Consider the following 17,852-nt stretch of genomic DNA (forward strand, 5'->3'; position numbering starts at 1 on the left):
AGGGCTTTTCTGGAGCTTCAGATATCCAAATGGATCATTCTCAATGGCTATAGAAAGCTAACTTCCAGAGCTTTTCAGAAATATATAATAGTCTATACCTTGTTTCGGATTAGAAGGCCCAAAACTGGCATTCAACGCTAGCCATCTTACCAGTTCTGGCGTCCAGCGCCAGAAAGGGATTCCAAGCTGGAGTTCAACGCCCAAAAAGGTGCCAAGACTGGAGTTCAATGCCCAAAGAAGCCTAAAGCACGTGGATCTCATCAAAGCTCAGCCAAACACTCACAAAGTGGGCCCCGGAAGTGGATTTTAGCCCTAGATAGACTGTTTTACCCTTACTAGTCATCTGTTTAGTATTTAAAGGATTTTATTCGCACCTTTTATCATCTTTTTCAACACTTTCAGTCATCATAAACGTTTTTACCATTGTTTTACTTCAGCATTAGTTTCTAAATCTCCTAGGTTGAGGGCAGGAGCCCTGCTAAGTCCTATGAATTAATAAAAGTATTTCTATTTCTTCTTCGATCCGTGTTTGATCTATCTCTAAGATGTATATCCGATCTTCATCGTGGTGAATAGGATAATCTAACCAATTAGCTCTGTTCATCACATTAAGATGAACGTGCCTGACAAACACCCGTGTCTACTTGGGTTTGTGTGAATACTTAGCCGGAAAGCACAATCCAACAGCTATGTTTATATATCTGTTAGACGGTTAATCCACAACTTCGTTGGGGACTTCTCGAGACACTAGTTCATCCGATTTCTGGGGAGATTATGGTCTCCGTGGTATAGGCTAGAATCCATAGAAGCATCATTCTCTGACCTAGAAGATTCGACCTTGTCTGTGGCGCTTTGAGTAGGATCGCCAAGAGAATGACTGCTAGAGCTTCACCCTCCATCAGATTGAATGACCACGGGCAATGGCGTTTGACCTGTAGCAGAGGAGATCAATGACCATGGGCAATGGCTTTGATCACATACAGTCTGCCATAGAAGAAGATCATTCACAAGCAAGGAAGACAGTAATACCAGAGTTCATTCAGAAAGACAAAGCAACTCCGACTCTCAACTCTATCCCTATACTTATTTCTACTTAACATCCAAGTATTTATGACATATAATCATTCAAGGTTTACATATACAAACTTCTGATTCCGTCTGACTAAGACTTGCAAGACAACCATTGCTTGCATTAAGCTACAATCCTCGTGGGATCGACCTTGAATCGCTCAGGTATTACTTAGACGACCCAGTGCACTTGCTGGTACTGCTGCTGTACGAATAGTGGGGGGTTTGCGTACACGCGCACCACTTTGCTTTGGAAATGAAGGCCCAAAACTGGCGTTCAACGCCAGCCACTTACCCTCTTCCTAGCGTTGGATGCCCAAAAGGGGGCAGCTAGCGTCCAACGCCCAATAAAGAGTCCAAAGCCAGCGTTCAACGCCCAAGAGGGAGTACCACATGTGGAGACACCCATAGCTCAGCCCAAACACTCAACTCAAGTGGGCCCAAGGATAGATTTCGCACCTCTAGTCTATTCAACCATAATTTTTGTACTTCTTAGTTATTCTATCATATATTCTATGTACAGTATGAATCACCAACCTCCTATGTTAAGGTTAGGAGCTATGTTGATTCTTATGGATTAATAATATCACTATTCTAGTTCAATCTATGCTTGATTCCATTCTAAGATGTATCTTCGTTCTTCATCCTAATGAATTGGGAGTGTAACTTGACTGTCATCCCTATTCACCTGGGTTCTTGCAAGTCCTTGACGGGATAGTATTGAACCACAAGCTTGATTATACATCTCTTAAACGGCTAATCCACAGCTTCGTTGGGTACTTGGAGACATCAGTACAGCTGAGGTGCGGGGCGATTAGGGCCTTTGTGGTATAGGCTAGAATCAACGGAGCAGCATTATCTGATCTGAAAGATCTGACCTTGTCTATGGCATTTTTAGTAGGATCACCAAGGGAATGGACTGCTAGAGCTTCACCCCCGTTCATATTGGATGACCGCTGACCCGACGTTAGTCAATTTCAGCCTGCCATGGAATGAATCATCAGAAGTTGGAGTAGATGGTGAGAAAAGTTGATCAAGAAGGAAGAAGCATCTCCGAAGCCTCAACCATTCTCATACCATTGATTTCACACCTATCTAGTAACGTTTTATTTATTTACTTTGTTTTATGCGTTTTTCACAACAACAACCATATTTTCTATCCCCCTGACTAAGATCTACAAGGTAACCATTTCTTGCTCAAAGCAACAACCCTCGTGGGATCGATCCTCACTCACCTGAGGTATTACTTGGACGACCCGGTGCACTTGTTGGTCTATCTGTGCAAAACTTGCGGAGTCAGTTTTGTGCACCAAGTTTTTGGTGCCATTGCCGGGGAATGTTCAAGTTTGACAAACTATCGGATTATCTTATTGTTTAGATTAGGTACTTTTTATTATGTTTGTGTCTTTTGTTTTCTTTTCAAAAAAAATAATTTTTCTTTCAAAACTTTTTCTTTTCTGTATTAATCTTTATCTTTTGTTTGAGTCTTTTGTTCTTGTTCTTGTTAAAGTTTCAAACTTTCTTGGTGTCCTTTTCCAAAAATTTTCAAAAAGTGTGTCTCTTTTTAGAGTTTAGTGTCAGTTCTTAAGTTTGGTGTCCTTTGTGTGTTCTTTGTTTCCTTTGAATTTTCGAATTTGTTCTTTAGTGTTCTTCTTGGTATTCAAGTTGTTCTTGTTTCTTTTCTTGTTTTGAACTTAAAATCTTTAAGTTTGGTGTCTTTTGGTGGTTGTCTTCTTAATTTTCGAAAATTAGTGTCTTTTAATCTAAAAATTTTAAGTTTGGTGTCTTTTGGTTGTTTTTCTCTTTCTTCATTAATTCAAAAAATCAAAAAAAAAATCTTTTCTATTTTTTTTTAGATTTTCGAAATTCTTACCTTCTTTTCTATCTTGATTTAAAAATTTTAAGTTTGGTGTTTTCTTGTTAGTAAAGTCAAATTTCAAATTTTAAATCTCATCTTTTTAAAATCTTTTCAAATCTTTTCTTTTAATTTGATTCTTTTTCCTATCTTATCTTTCTTTTAAATTTCAATTTCAAATCTTTTTAAATCTTTACTATCTTTTCAAATTTGATTTTTAAATCTTTTTTATTTTAAATCTTATCTTTCTTGACTTCTTTTTCAACCTTTATCTTATCTTTCTCATTTAAATTTTAAAACTTACCTAACTTATCTTCTTTTTAAATTTAAAAATTTTTCAATTTCAAATCTTTCTTCCCTCTTTTTCGAAAATCACCTTCCAATTTTCAAATATTTTTAGTTAATTAGCTTTTAATTCTTTTCATGTTTTCGAAAATCAATAAGTAAATAAAATAAAAATAAAATTATTTTAATTCTAATTTTCCTTTTTGCTTCTTAATATTCGAATTCTTTCTCTCATCTCTCTACCGTCGTTCTTCTTTCTTCTTCATATCTCACAGGGAGTTCTCTATATTTTAACATAGAAACTCCCATTCTCTTTCTTTCTTGGTTTTCTTTTTCTTGTTTATGAGCAGGAATAAGGATAAAGAACCTCTCTTTAATCCTGACCCTGAACCTAAGAGGACTCTAAGGAGGCATTTACAATAAGTTAAAGCACAACACTCCGAAGGAAACCTCATTGAACTTTTTGAACAAGAAACTAAAAGTACAAACAAGGAAGCAGATCCGAATAATGGAGAAGATGCAAGGAAGGTTCTTGGTGACTTCATTGCACCAACTTCTGACCTCTATGGAAGAAGTATTTCTATACCTGCCATTAGAGCTAATAACTTTGAGCTTAAGCCTCAGTTATTCTCTCTGATGCAACAAAATTGCAAGTTTCATGGACTTCCACTGGAAGATTCACATCAATTTCTATCTGAATTCTTGTAAATCTGTGACACTGTCAAGACCAATGGAGTGGATCCTGAGGTCTACAGGCTTATGCTTTTCCCTTTTGCTGTTAGAGACAGAGCTAGGATATGGTTGGATTCTCAACTCAAGAAAAGCCTAGACTCTTGGGAAAAGTTGGTCAATGCTTTCTTGGCCAAGTTCTTTCCACCTCAAAAGATGAGCAAGCTCAAGGTGGAAGTTCAAACCTTCAGACAAAAAGAGGGTGAATCCCTCTATGAAGCTTGGCACAGATACAAGCAACTGATCTTGAGATGTCCTCCTGACATGCTCTCAGAATGAAGTATCCTAGGTATCTTCTATGATGGTCTGTCTGAGATATCCAAGATGTCATTAGACCACTCTACTGGTGGATCACTCCACTTGAAGAAAATGCCTACTAAGGCATAAGAACTCATTGAAATGGTTGCAAATAACCAATTCATGTACACTTCTGAGAGGAACCCTGTGAACAATGGGGTAGCTCAGAAGAAAGGAGTCTTGGAGGTTGACACTCTGAATGCCATATTGGCTCAGAATAAGATCTTGACCCAATAGGTCAATATGATCTCTCAGCATTTGACTGGAATGCAATTTGCAGCTAGCAGCACTCAAGAAGCTCCCTCTGATGGAGATGCTTATGATCCAAATCACCCTTTGATAGAAGAGATGAATTACATAGGAGAACCCTATGGAAACACCTACAATCCCTCATGGAGGAATTATCCTAACTTCTCATGGAAGGATCAACAGAAGCCTCAACAAAGCTTCAACAATAATCAAAGAGGACAAAACTAGAATAGGTTTAACAATAATAAACCATTCCCATCTTCTCAGGAACATATGGAGAGTCCTAGGCAGAGCCTTTCTGACATAGTCACTATAGTCTCCAACTTCTCTAAGACCACTCAAAGTTTCATTACTGAAACAAGATTTTCCATTAGAAATTTGGAGGTACAAGTTGGTTAACTGAGCAAGAGGATCCCTGAGACTCCTCCTAACACTCTTCCTAGTAACACTGAAGTAAATCCAAGAGAAGAATGCAAGGCCATCACTGTAGAAGTTGAGACCGAATCTGAAGGCGATGTTCAGGCATTGAATGCCAGTAAGGGAGTCCCTACTAGGCGTTCAATGCCCAAAGAAGAACCATTACTGGCGTTGAACACCAGTAAGGAGGTCCTTGCTGGGCGTTCAATGCCCAAAGAGGCACAACATCTGCCGTTGAACGCCAACAAAGGGATACAAGATGGGCATTCAACGCCCAAAAAATGACAAGCCCTGGCGTTGAAGGCCACAATAGGAGTAGTTGGGTACCCTAAGCCCACTAAGAACTTTCCTATTGAAGAACTGATGGAACCCAAGGTTCATGAGGAGCCCATTGAAGTTTCCTTGAATTCTTGGTTGAAGATTATAGAATCTGAAGAGTACTCCTCTTCTGATGAGGAAGTGGAAACTAAGGAAGAGCAAGTTGCTCGATACCTAGGAATTCTAATAAAGATGAATGCCAAGTTATTTGGAACAGAGACTTTGGACGAAGAACCTCCAGTGCTCACCAAGGAGCTCAATACCTTGGTTCAGCAGAAATTACCTCAGAAGAAGTCGGACCCCGGACGCTTCTTAATCCCTTGCACCATAGGTACCATGACCTTTGATAAGGCTCTGTGTGACCTAGGGTCAAGCATAAACCCCATGCCTCTCTCTGTAATGGAGAGGTTGGGAATCTTTGAGGTATAAGCTGCAAGAATCTCACTAGAGATGGCAGACAAGTCAATGAAAATGGCATATGGACTGGTAGAGGATGTCTTAGTAAAGGTTAAAAACCTTTACCTCCTTGCTGATTTTATAATCCTAGATACTGGAAGGACGAGGATGAATACATCATCCTTGGAAGACCTTTCCTAGCTACAGCCAAGGCTGTGATTGATGTAGACAGAGGAAAGCTAGTCTTGCAATTGAATGAGGACTATCTTGTGTTCACGGTTCATAAACCTCACTCTACCTCAGTTGAAGAAGGCACCACTAACAAGCATGAAGTGCTTCAACCACTCCTTTCAGTACAGAGCCTAACAGAGCCCCCAAATACCAATTCTAAGTTTGGTGTTGGACAACCATCATCAAGCTCTGAGAGGAATGGCAGTAAGAAGAAGGTGCCCAAGGGCTGGAGGAATAAGAAAATCCCCACTGAAGACCTCTCACCTGGCATGAGAGTTGTCTTCATTGATAATCCAGTCATTCTACACACTGTAAATAAGATCCTATCTCTAGAACATGTGGAACTCATCCATGAGAGCTTAGGCAAGAAGTTCACTGTAAGGACCGAAATTCTGAGCCGCTATCCATCTCCGTAAGGAGCTAACCATCAAGCTAGTCACGTTAAAGAAGTGCTTGTTGAGAGGCAACCCAACCATAATTAGTTATTTCTATTTTTTTTAAGTTTCTTTTATATAGTTATTTCTTTAAGTTTGTGATCATGTGCAGTAGTTAGAACAGAAATAGAAACTGTCAGAACTGGAAACAGAACACTCTGGAGTAGGCTCCTTACTGGCATTGAACGCCAGACAAGGAGGAAAGAAGGGCAATCAACACCCCAAGTGGACAAGAAAGCTGGTGTTCAGGGAAAAGGATGGGCATTCAACGCCTCAAAGAAGGCAGAGACCTGGCATTGAATACCAAGAAAGAGCACCCCAATGGGCATCTAATGCTCTGAATGGAGTATAAAGCTAGCGTAGGAGCAGGAGCTGGGCGTTCAACGCCCACAAGGGGGCAGGGAATTCGAATTCCCTAGTCTCTCAGGATCAGTGGGTCCCACAGAATTCTCACCTACCCCACCTTCGTCTCTCTTCTACTTTCACTCTTCCCTACACACTCTTCCCCATAAACCCTCAACCAATCACATCTATATCTCTTTCCAAAACCCATCATAACTCCCACCAACCACACCCACTCTAAATTCAAACTTTCCTCCCGTTGACCCTTCCCATAACCGAACCCTACCCTAATCCCACCCTTATAAATACCCCCTCATATCAACCCTTCATACACACACCTCATACACTATAACCCTCACTTAGCCGAATTCCTCTCTCCCTCAATCTCCACTATTCTCTTCTTCTTCTACTCTTTTCTTCATATTTTTCTCGAGGACGAGCAAATCTTTTAAGTTTGGTGTTAGAAAAGCCTTGCTTTTTGCTTTTCATTCACACTTATGGCACCCAAAGTCGGAGAATCCTCTAGAAAGAGGAAAGGAAAGCTGTTGCTTCTACCTCCGAACCTTGGGAGATGGAAAGATTCATCACCAAAACTCATCAAGACCACTTCTATGAAGTAGTGGCAAAAAAGAAGGTGATTCCTGAAGTCTCCTTTAGGCTAAAAAAGAATGAATACCTAGAGATCCGACAAGAGATCCAAAGAAAAAGTTGGGAAGTTCTTACCAACCCTATCCAGGAAGTTGAAATTTGATGGTGCAAGAATTCTATGCTAATGCATGGGTCACTAAACGTCATCATACAAGTGTGAACCCACATCCCAAAAATTGGCACACCATGGTCCGAAGGCGTCTATTGGACTTCAGCTCGGAAAGTGTAAGGTTGGCACTCAATCTACCACTAATGCAAGGAGCCCTACATCCTTACACTAGAAGAGTCAATTTTGATCAGAGGCTGGACTAAGTCCTTTCAGAAATTTGTGTGGAAGGAGCCCAATGGAAGAGGGATGCTCAAGGCAAGCCTATCCAACTAAGAAGGCCTGATCTCAAGCCCGTAGCTAAAGGATGGGTTGGAATTCATCCAACGCTCTATCATTTCTGCTAGCAATCGGTCAGAAGTGACAATTGACTGAGCCATCATGATTCGTTGCATCATGCTTGGGAATAAGGTGGAGGTACATGAGGTAATACCTCAAGAATTGTACAAGATAGCTGAGAAGCCTTCCACTTTAGCAAGGTTGGCATTTCCTCACCTTATATATCACTTATGCAATTCAACTGGAATTATCATAGAAGGAAACATCCTCATTGAGGAGGACAAGTCCATCACTAAAAGAAGGATGGAGCATGTAAGAGAGCATGCACAAGATTCTGTGCAACTGCCTCAACAAGAAATCCCTGAGATGCCTCAAGGGATGCATTTTCCTTCCCAAGGTTATTAGGACCAATTGCATACTTCTCTTGGAGAATTGAGCTCCAACATGGATCAGCTGAGAATGAGACATCAAGAGCATTCCACCATCCTCCATGAAATAAGAGAAGATCAAAGAGCTATGAGGGAAGAACAACAGAGACAGGGGCGTGACATAGAAGAGATCAAGCGGTCTATTGGCTTCTCCAGAGGGAGCAGTAGCCGCCGTCACTAAGGTGGACCCGTTCCTTTTATCTCCTGTTGCTTATGTTATTTTTCTGTTTTTCATGTATTTTATCTTATTGTCTGTTTCTGGTGCATGATCATCTTTATGTCTTAAAGCTATAAAATATTCCATATATCTCTCACCTTGCTTGAAAGAAAATGTTATTTGAAAAAGAGAAGTGAGGTGCATAGAATTTCGAGTTATATATTAAAAATAGTTCAGTTATTTGATGTGGTGGCATTGCTTTTATTTTCTGAATGCATGAATGAACGGTGCATATTTAATGTTGGAGTTTAAGAATGTTGGCTCTTGAAAGAATGATGATGAAAGAGAAGTGTTATTGGAAATCTGAAAAATCCAAAAGTTGATTCTTGAAGCAAGAAAAAGCAGCAAAAAGCAAAAGGCAATAAAAAAATTGCGAAAAAAAGCCAGTAGCTCTTTAAACCAAAGGCAAGAGCAAGGATCCAAGGCTTTAAGCATTGACAAACAGATTTTTGCTAGTAAAGAATTCACAAATAAGTTCTCGTTGCAAGTATAGTTTCTAAACTAACAATAATCCTTTCGTACAAAAACTTGTTTGTCACTAAAGCAAACCCAATAAAATTAATAACCGAAGTATTTAAACCTCGGGTCGTCTCTCAAGAAATTGCAGGGAGGTATGATTTATTATTGGTTATGGGATAGTATCTTTTTGGGTTTTTGAATAAGGAACAAGAAAAATAAATTGCAAGAAAGTAAATTAATAATTAAGAAAAATTCTTGGCAAGGTATGAAAACTAGACATCCTATCCTAGTTATCCATATCAATTGTGATGAGAATTGTTCATTGCTCCCACTTAGTTAACCCTTACTAAATAAAGGAAAGTCAAGTGGACTAATCAATTTGATTCCTCAAGTCCTAGTCAACTCCTAAGGAAAGACTAGCTTTAGAGGGATCCAAATCAACCAGCAAATTCCATTTATCAGTCAACAAGGAGTTTGATAACTCAAGCATCTCCAATTACTCAACCAAAGCTAAGAATGTAAAAAGCTAAATTAAAATCATAAATATGAAATACCTCAAATTGCATTAAATAAAGAAATCAAATCTAACATGGAGTTCATAAACCAAATTGGGAAAATAAATAAACTAGAATGCTAGAATAAATAAAAGCAGAAGAGAAACTAAATTAAAGGAACATTGAACCTGGAATTAAGAAGAAATAATCCTAAAACTAAGAGAAATCCTAAAACCTAGAGAGAGGAGAGAACCTCTCTCTCTAAAAACTACATCTAAAACCTAAATTGTGTGAATGAATGAATGTTTGATGTTATATGAGTTGTTCCCCATGTTTCCCCATTCTGCAGCTCTTATTCTGTGTTTTTCGGGCTTGGAACTGGGCTAAAAGAAGCCTAGAAATCGCCCGTAGCGCTTTCTGCAACTTTCTGCGCGTGGCGCATGTTACGCATACGCGTCGCTGGTCATCTTCGCGTGTCACGCGTACGCGTCAGGTACGCGCACGCATCGTCGTGCAAACTTTAATTCACGCGTACGCGTCAGGTACGCGCACGCGTCACTGTGCAAATTTCCAAATCACGCGCACGTGTGAGCCATGCGTGCGCGTCAATGCTCACTAGTTGTCTCCTTTATTTCTTATGTTCCTTCTATTTTTGCAAGCTTCCTCTCCATCCTCTAAGCCATTCCTGCCCTGTAAAGCCTGAAAACACTTAACGCACAGATCACGGCATCGAATGGTATAAAGAGGGATTAAAAACATACAATTTAAAGGCTTAGAAAGCAAGTTTTTAATCATAGATCAAAACTAGGAAGGAGTTGTAATATCATGCAAATTGTATGAATAAGTGTGTAAAGACTTGATAAAAGCCACTCAAATCAGCACAAGATAAACCATAAAATAGTAGTTTATCAATCTCCCTACACTTAAACATTAGCATGTCCTCATGCTAAGCTCAAGGAGATAGAAAGAATGAATAGGGGAAAGTAAGACTCATGAAATGCAACCTATATATGAATGCAACTATATGCTGAGATGATTCTGTCTACTTGGTTAAAAGTAAATAAGTTCTTCAAGACAAACATCAATCAGATTCCACTAATGTAAATCACACAATAAGAGACTAGTAATCTTGTAAGAAGATAGCTCATGAAAGCAGGGATTATAGAATCAAGCATTGAACCCTCATTGGTAGTGTATATCACTCCAATCTCCCAAGTGTCTAGGACTAATCACTCTACTTTTCTCTAGTCATACTTTCTAGACTTTGTTCTTTATCTAACCAATCAAGAAAAATTTAGTATACCAATGCAAACATCATGAGGTCTTTTCAAGGTTGTAATGGGACTAAGGTAAGGGTGAGGATATATGTATGGCCAAGTGAGCTATAATATGAATCTTTGACTAACCTAAGCTCTTACCTAACACACACACATTCTATATACTTCTAAAATCATGCCTAACTATCCATAATTCCCACTTTTGTATCACATACTCATGTACCAAATATTTCTTTAATTTGACCACATATGCATTGATTGTTAAACTTAGCATTGGGCTAATTTTGTCCCCTTATTTATTTATTTATATTGTAATATTTTTTCTGTTTATTTTTTTTCCTTTTTTTTTAAAAATAATAAAGTAAACATAGCATATCAATGCACATGGATTTTAAATTTTTTTGGTCTCACATGAGTAGGTACCCAAATTCCCAATATTTTGTCAATAGAACACTGCACACTTTCATCAACCCAAGTTCCCACAGTTCTCCACACTTAATTAATACACAATCTCTATCTTAAGCTAACCAAAGATCCAATTCCGGTAATTAATTATTTTTCCGCTTAAGGCTAGTGATGTGGTAAAATATAGAACAAATGGAGATTAAAAGGCTCAAGGTGGCTAACAAACGTGATTGAAAGTGTAGGCTATTTGGGATAAGTGAGCTAAAATCAAGTGATGGCCTCAATCATATGCAAGCATGTAAATATACTAAACAGTGGACATATAGAATGGAACAAAGTAAAGTCTGCAATCATAGTGAATAAGTGTGCAAAGACTTGATAAAAGCCACTCAAATTAGCACAAGATAAACCATAAAATAGTGGTTTATCAAGCATCAATGGTTAGGAGGGCCTAAAAGAAACAAAATCTTGGCCTAAAAGTTCAAATGAACTCCTCTCCCTAACTATATGCTTGTGGTGTGAAGGTGTGAAGGTGTCAAGTGAAAAGCTTGAGACTGAGCAGTTAAAGTCATGATCCAAAGCAAAAAAAAGAAGAGTGTGCTTAAGAACTCTGGACACCACTGGCTAGGGAGTCTAGCAAAGCTGAATCACAATCCTAAAGGGTTCACCCAGTTAAGTGTCTGTGGCATTTATGTATCCGGTGGTAATATTGGAAAACAAAGCGCTTAGGGTCACGGCCATGACTCAAAAAAAGCTGTGTTCAAGAATAAAAAAGAACTAAACTAGGAAAGTCAATAATATCATCTGGATTCTAAGTTCCTAAGGACGCCAATCATTCTGAGCGTCAAAGGAAAGTGAGATGCCAAAACTATTCAGAAACAAAAAGCTACTAGTCATGCTCATTTAATTGAAACTGAGCTTCATTGAGAACTCTGAGATTTATTGTATCCTTTTCTTCTTTTTTATCCTACTTTGTTTTTGGTTTCTTGGGGACAAGCAATAGTTTAAATTTGGTGTTCTGATGAGCAGATATTTCATACGCTTTTTGGCATCATTTTCATATAGTTTTCATTATGTTTTGTTTAAGTTTTATTATATTTTCATAGGTTTTAGTGAAAAGTCATATTTTTGAATTCTACTTTGATTTTGTGTGTTTTATGATGATTTCAGGTAAATTCTGACTGAAATAGAGGATCTTTAGCAAAAGTCTAATTCAGAGACAGAGAAAGGACTGCAGATGCTGTCAGGATCTGACCTTCGTGCATTAAAAGGAGTATTTCTGGAGCTACAGAAATCCAAATGGTGCGCTCTCAACGGCTACGGAAAGCTAACATCCAGGGCTTTCCAGAAATATTTAATAGTCTATACTTTACTCTAGAAATGAAGGCCCAAAACTGGCATTCAACGCCAGCTACCTACCCTCTTCCTAGCGTTGGACGCCCAAAAGGGGGCAGCTGGCGTCCAACGCCCAAAAATGAGTCCAAAGCCAGCGTTCAATGCCCAAGAGGGAGTACCACACGTCGAAGGATGGATTTCGCACCTCTAGTCTATTCTATCATAATTTTTGTACTTCTTAGTTATTGGATTAGTATATATAAGAGAAGATCAACCATGTTTAGGATCTCTCTCCGGCATATCTTACATTCGAACATTATTCTATGTATAGTATGAGTCACTAATCTCCTAGGTTAAGGTTATGAGCTCTGCTGATTCTTATGGATTAATAATATCACTATTCTATTTCAATCAACGCTTGATTCCATTCTAAGATGTATCTTCGTTTTTTCATCCTAATGAATTAGGAGTGCAACTTGACCGTCATCCTTATTCACATAGGTTCTTGTGAGTCCTTGACGGGATAGTATTGAACCACAAGCTTGATTATACATCTCTTAGATTGCTAATCCACGGTTTCATTAGGTACTTGGAGACATCCGTGCAGCCGAGGTGCGGGTCGATTAGGGCCTTTGGGGTATAGGCTAGAATCAACGAAGCAGCGTTCTCTGATCCGGAAGATCCGACCTTGTCTGTGGCATTTTGAGTAGGATCACCAAGGGAATGGAATGCTAGAGCTTCACCCCCGTTCAGATTGGATGACCGCTGACCTGACGTTTGATTTGAAGCAGAGGAGATTAATGACCGCTGACCTGGCGTTAGTCAATTACAGCCTGCTGGTGAGCGGATAATTTATACCCTTTTGGCAATATTTTTACATAGTTTTTAGTATGATTTAGTTACTTTTTATTATATTTTTATTAGTTTTTATGCAAAAATCACATTTCTGGACTTTACTATGAGTTTGTGTATTTTTCTATGATTTCAGGTATTTTCTGGCTGAAATTGAAGGACCTGAGCAAAAATCTGATCCAGAGGCTGAAAAAGGACTGCAGATGCTGTTGGATTCTGACCCTCCTGCATTCAAAGCTGATTTTCTGGAGCTACAGAAGCTCAATTCGCACGCCCTCAACTGCATTGGAAAGAAGACATCCTGGGCTTTCCAGAAATATATAATAGTCCATACTTTGCCCGAGATTTGATGGTCCAAAATGGCATCTAAAGACAGCCTAAAACATCTTGGCATAAAACGCCCAAACTGGCACCAAAGCTGGCGTTTAACTCCAGGAACAGCCTATGCACGTGAAAGCTTCAATGCTCAGCCCAAGCACAAACCAAGTGGGCCCCGGAAGTGGATTTCTGCACTATCTGCACTTAATTATTCATTTTCTGTAAACCTAAGTTACTAGTTTAGTATAAAAACTACTTTTAGAGATTTATTTTATATCTTTTGATCACTTTTGAGCTTTTTGCCATATTTTACGTTTGGAGAGGCTGGCCATTCGGCCATGCCTATACCTTTTTCACTTATGTATTTTCTACGGTGGAGTTTCTACACCCCATAGATTAAGGTGTGGAGCTCTGCTGTTCTTCATGAATTAATGCAATTACTACTGTTTTCTATTCAATTCACGCCTACTTCTTCTCCAAGATATAATCTCGTACTTAATTCAGTTAAGTCAGAATAAAGGGGTGACCCGTGACAATCACCCAATCTTCGTTACTCGCTTAGCAAAGATTCGTGTGCCTGACAACCATAAAGCGGTCTAATTGATGTTCAATGTAGTCATTGGACGACAGCTGGAGTATATTCTCTTGGATATCTAATACACGGACTGAGTCCGTGAGATTAGTATCTTTGTGGTATAGGCTAGAACCAAATAGGCAGCCATTCCTGGGATCCAAAAAGTCTAAACCTTGTCTATGGTATTCCGAGTAGGATCCGGGAAGGAATGACTGTGACGAGCTTCAAACCTGCGAATGTTGGGCGCAAGTGATAGTGTGCAAAAGGATCAATGGATTCTATTCCGACGCTACCGGGAACCGACAGATGATTAGCCATGCGGTAGCTGTACCTGGTATTTTTCATCCGAGACGAGAAATCCGACAGTTGATTAGCCGTGCAGAAATCATAGAGGACAATTTTCACTGAGAGGATCTTACAGCTTGCCATGGAAGGAAGTAACGCATGGTTGGAAGGAGACAGTAGGAAAGCAGATGTTCAAAAGCAACGAAGCATCTTCAGACGCTTATCTGAAATTCCCACCAATGAATTACATAAGTAACTTTATTTTATTTTATGTTTTATTTATCTTTCAATTATCAAAACCTCATAACCATTTGAATCCACCTGACTAAGATTTACAAGATGACCATAGCTTGCTTCAAGCCGACAATCTCTGTGGGATCGACCCGTACTCACGTAAGGTTTATTACTTGGACGACCCAATGCACTTGCTGGTTAGTTGTGCGGAGATGTGAAAAGTGTGAATCACAATTTTTGTGCACCAAGTTTTTGGCATCGTTGCCGGGGATTGTTCGAGTTTGGACAACTGACGGTTCATCTTGTTGCTTAGATTAGGTAATTTTATTTTAATTTTCAAAAAAAAATTGTTCTTCAGAATTTTTAAGAATGAATTCTAGAGTATCATGAGATATGTTGAAGCCTGGCTGGCTGAGAAGCCATGTCTAATCTTTTGGACTGAGGCTTCCACTTCTCATTGACATGCTTGTATGTTTTATACTAAAGCTTGGCTGGCTATTTGGCCATGTCTAATCTTTTGGACCGAAGCTTTCACTTAAAGCTTGGCTGGCCATTGGCCATGTCTAATTCTTTTGGACCGAAGCTTTAGACTAACATTGCATGATTCCTAGGATTCTTATTAAAAATTTTGTATCCCTTTACTTTCTTTTTTTCAAAATAATTTTCGAAAAATACAAAAAAATTAATAAAATCATAAAAACCAAAAATTTTATGTTTCTTGTTTGAGTCTTGTGTCAAATTTTAAGTTTGGTGTCAATTGCATCTTTTTAATTTTTCTTTAATTTTTGAAAAAATATATGCATTGTGTTCCTCATTGATCTTCAAGTTGTTCTTGATGATTTTTCTTGTTTGATCTTTATATTTTCTTGTTTTGTGTCTTTTCTTGTTTTTCTTATGCAATTTTTAATTACTAGTGTCTAAACATTAAAAATTTCTAAGTTTGGTGTCTTGCATGTCTTTCTTTTCTTAAAAATTTTCAAAAATATGTTCTTGATATTCATCATGATCTTCAAAGTGTTCTTGGTGTTCATCTTGACATTCAAAGTGTTCTTGCATGCATTTTTTTGTTTTGATCTTAAACTTTTATGTTTTGTGTCATTTTTGTGTTTTTCTCTCTCATCATTAAAATTCAAAAATTAAAAATATATCTTTTCCTTATTTCAATCATAAATTTCGAAATTTTGAGTTGATTTGGTCGAAAATTTTTAAAATTTAATTGTTTCTTGTTAGTCAAGTCAAAATTTCAATTTAAAAACTTTATCTTTTCAAAATCTTTTCCTTATTTTTATTTCATATTTTCGAATTTATTACTAACATTTAATGTTTTGATTCAAAAATTTCAAGTTGTTACTTGCCTATTAAGAAAGGTTCAATCTTTAAATTCTAGAATCATATCTTTTAGTTTCTTGTTAGTCAAGTAATCAACTTTAATTTCAAAAATCAAATCTTTTTAATTTCCTCTTCAAATCTTTTTCAAAATGATTTTCAATCATATCTTTTTCAAAATTTAATTTCAAAATCTTTTTCTAACTTCTTATCTTTTTAAAATTGATTTTCAAATTTTTTTTCAATTACCCACTTGACTTTTTGTTTGTTTTACTATTTCTTATCTTTTTCAAAACCACGTAACTACTTTTCTCTCTCTCTAATTTTCAAAAATCACTAACCACTTTTTCAAAATTCTTTTTAATTAACTAATTGTTTTAAATTTTAATTTAATTTTAATTTTCTTCTTAAATTTGAATTCTAACTAATAATTAAAATAAAAACAAAAATATTTTTCTTTTCTTTTAAATTAATATTCGAATACTCTCTCTCTCTCTCTCATCTCTTTCTATTTAATTTATTTATTTACTAACACTTCTCTTCTTATAATTCGAACCCTCCCCCTCTCTGTGTGTTCAAATTCTTCTTCTTCCTTATTCATTCTATTTCTTCTATTCTTCTACTCACATAAAGGAATCTCTATACTGTGACATAGAGGATTCCTATTCTTTCCTGTTCTCTTCTTTTTCATATGAGCAGGAACAAGGATAAGAACATTCTTGTTGAAGCTGATCCTAAACCTGAAAGGACTCTGAAGAAGAAGCCAAGAGAAGCTAAAACACAACACTCTGGAGAGGACCTAACAGAAATTTTCAAAAAAGAAGTAGTTATGGTAGCCGAAAATAACAACAACGGTGGAGATGCAAGGAAGATGCTTGGTGACTTTACTGCACCCACTTCTGACTTCTATGGAGGAAGCATCTCAATTTCTGCAATTGGAGCAAACAACTTTGAGCTTAAGCCTCAATTAGTTTCTCTAATACAGCGGAATTGCAAGTTTCATGGACTTCCATTGGAAGATCCTCATCAGTTCTTGGCTGAATTCTTACAAATTTGTGACATTGTTAAGACCAATGAGGTTAATCATGAGGTCTACAAACTTATGCTTTTCCCCTTTTCTATAAGAGACAGAGCTAGGACATGGTTGGACTCACAACCTAAAGAAAGCCTGAACTCTTGGGAAAAGCTGGTCAATGCCTTCTTGGCCAAATTCTTTCCACCTCAAAAGTTGAGCAAGCTTAGAGTGGAAGTCCAAACCTTCAGACAAAAAGAAGGTGAATCCCTCTATGAAGCTTGGGAAAGATACAAGCAATTGATCAGAAGGTGTCCTTCTGACATGCTTTCAGAATGGAGCATCTTATGTATATTCTATGATGGTCTGTCTGAATTGTCCAAGATGTCATTGGATCACTCTGCTGGTGGATTTCTTCATCTGAAGAAGACGCCTGCAGAAGCCCAAGAACTCATTGAAATGGTTGCAAATAACTAGTTCATGTACACTTCTGAAAGAAATCCTGTGAATAATGGGATGACTCGGAAGAAAGGAGTTCTTGAGATTGATGCTCTGAATGCAATATTGGCTCAGAATAAAATATTGACTCAGCAAGTCAATATGATTTCTCAGAGTTTGACTGGAATGCAAGCTGCATCCGGCAGTACTAAAGAAGCTTCCTCTGAAGAAGAAGCTTATGACCCTGAGAATCCTGCAATGGAAGAGGTGAATTACATGGGAGAATCCTATGGAAACACCTATAATCCTTCATGGAGGAATTATCCTAATTTCTCATAGAAGGATCAACAGAAGCCTAATCAAGGCTTCAATAATAATAATGGTGGAAGAAATAGGTTTGGCAATAGCAAGCCTTTTCCATCATTTTCTGAGCAACAGACAGAGAATTCTAAGCAGAGCCTCTCTGACTTAGCAACCATAATCTCTGATCTAAGTAAGACCACTCACAGTTTTATGACTAAAACAAGGTCCTCCATTAGAAATT

At 37.9% G+C, this 17,852-nt stretch overlaps 1 non-coding gene across 1 annotated transcript; it reads right to left on the minus strand.

Moving 5' to 3' along the window:
* Positions 1-17,092: 17,092 nt before the first annotated feature.
* Positions 17,093-17,200, minus strand: LOC112739517 (small nucleolar RNA R71). The gene has a single exon (XR_003170452.1). It is a non-coding gene; the product is annotated as a small nucleolar RNA R71 (small nucleolar RNA).
* Positions 17,201-17,852: the final 652 nt, after the last annotated feature.

Source organism: Arachis hypogaea, chromosome 13, assembly GCF_003086295.3.
Source record: "Arachis hypogaea cultivar Tifrunner chromosome 13, arahy.Tifrunner.gnm2.J5K5, whole genome shotgun sequence".
Taxonomy (NCBI): domain Eukaryota; kingdom Viridiplantae; phylum Streptophyta; class Magnoliopsida; order Fabales; family Fabaceae; genus Arachis; species Arachis hypogaea.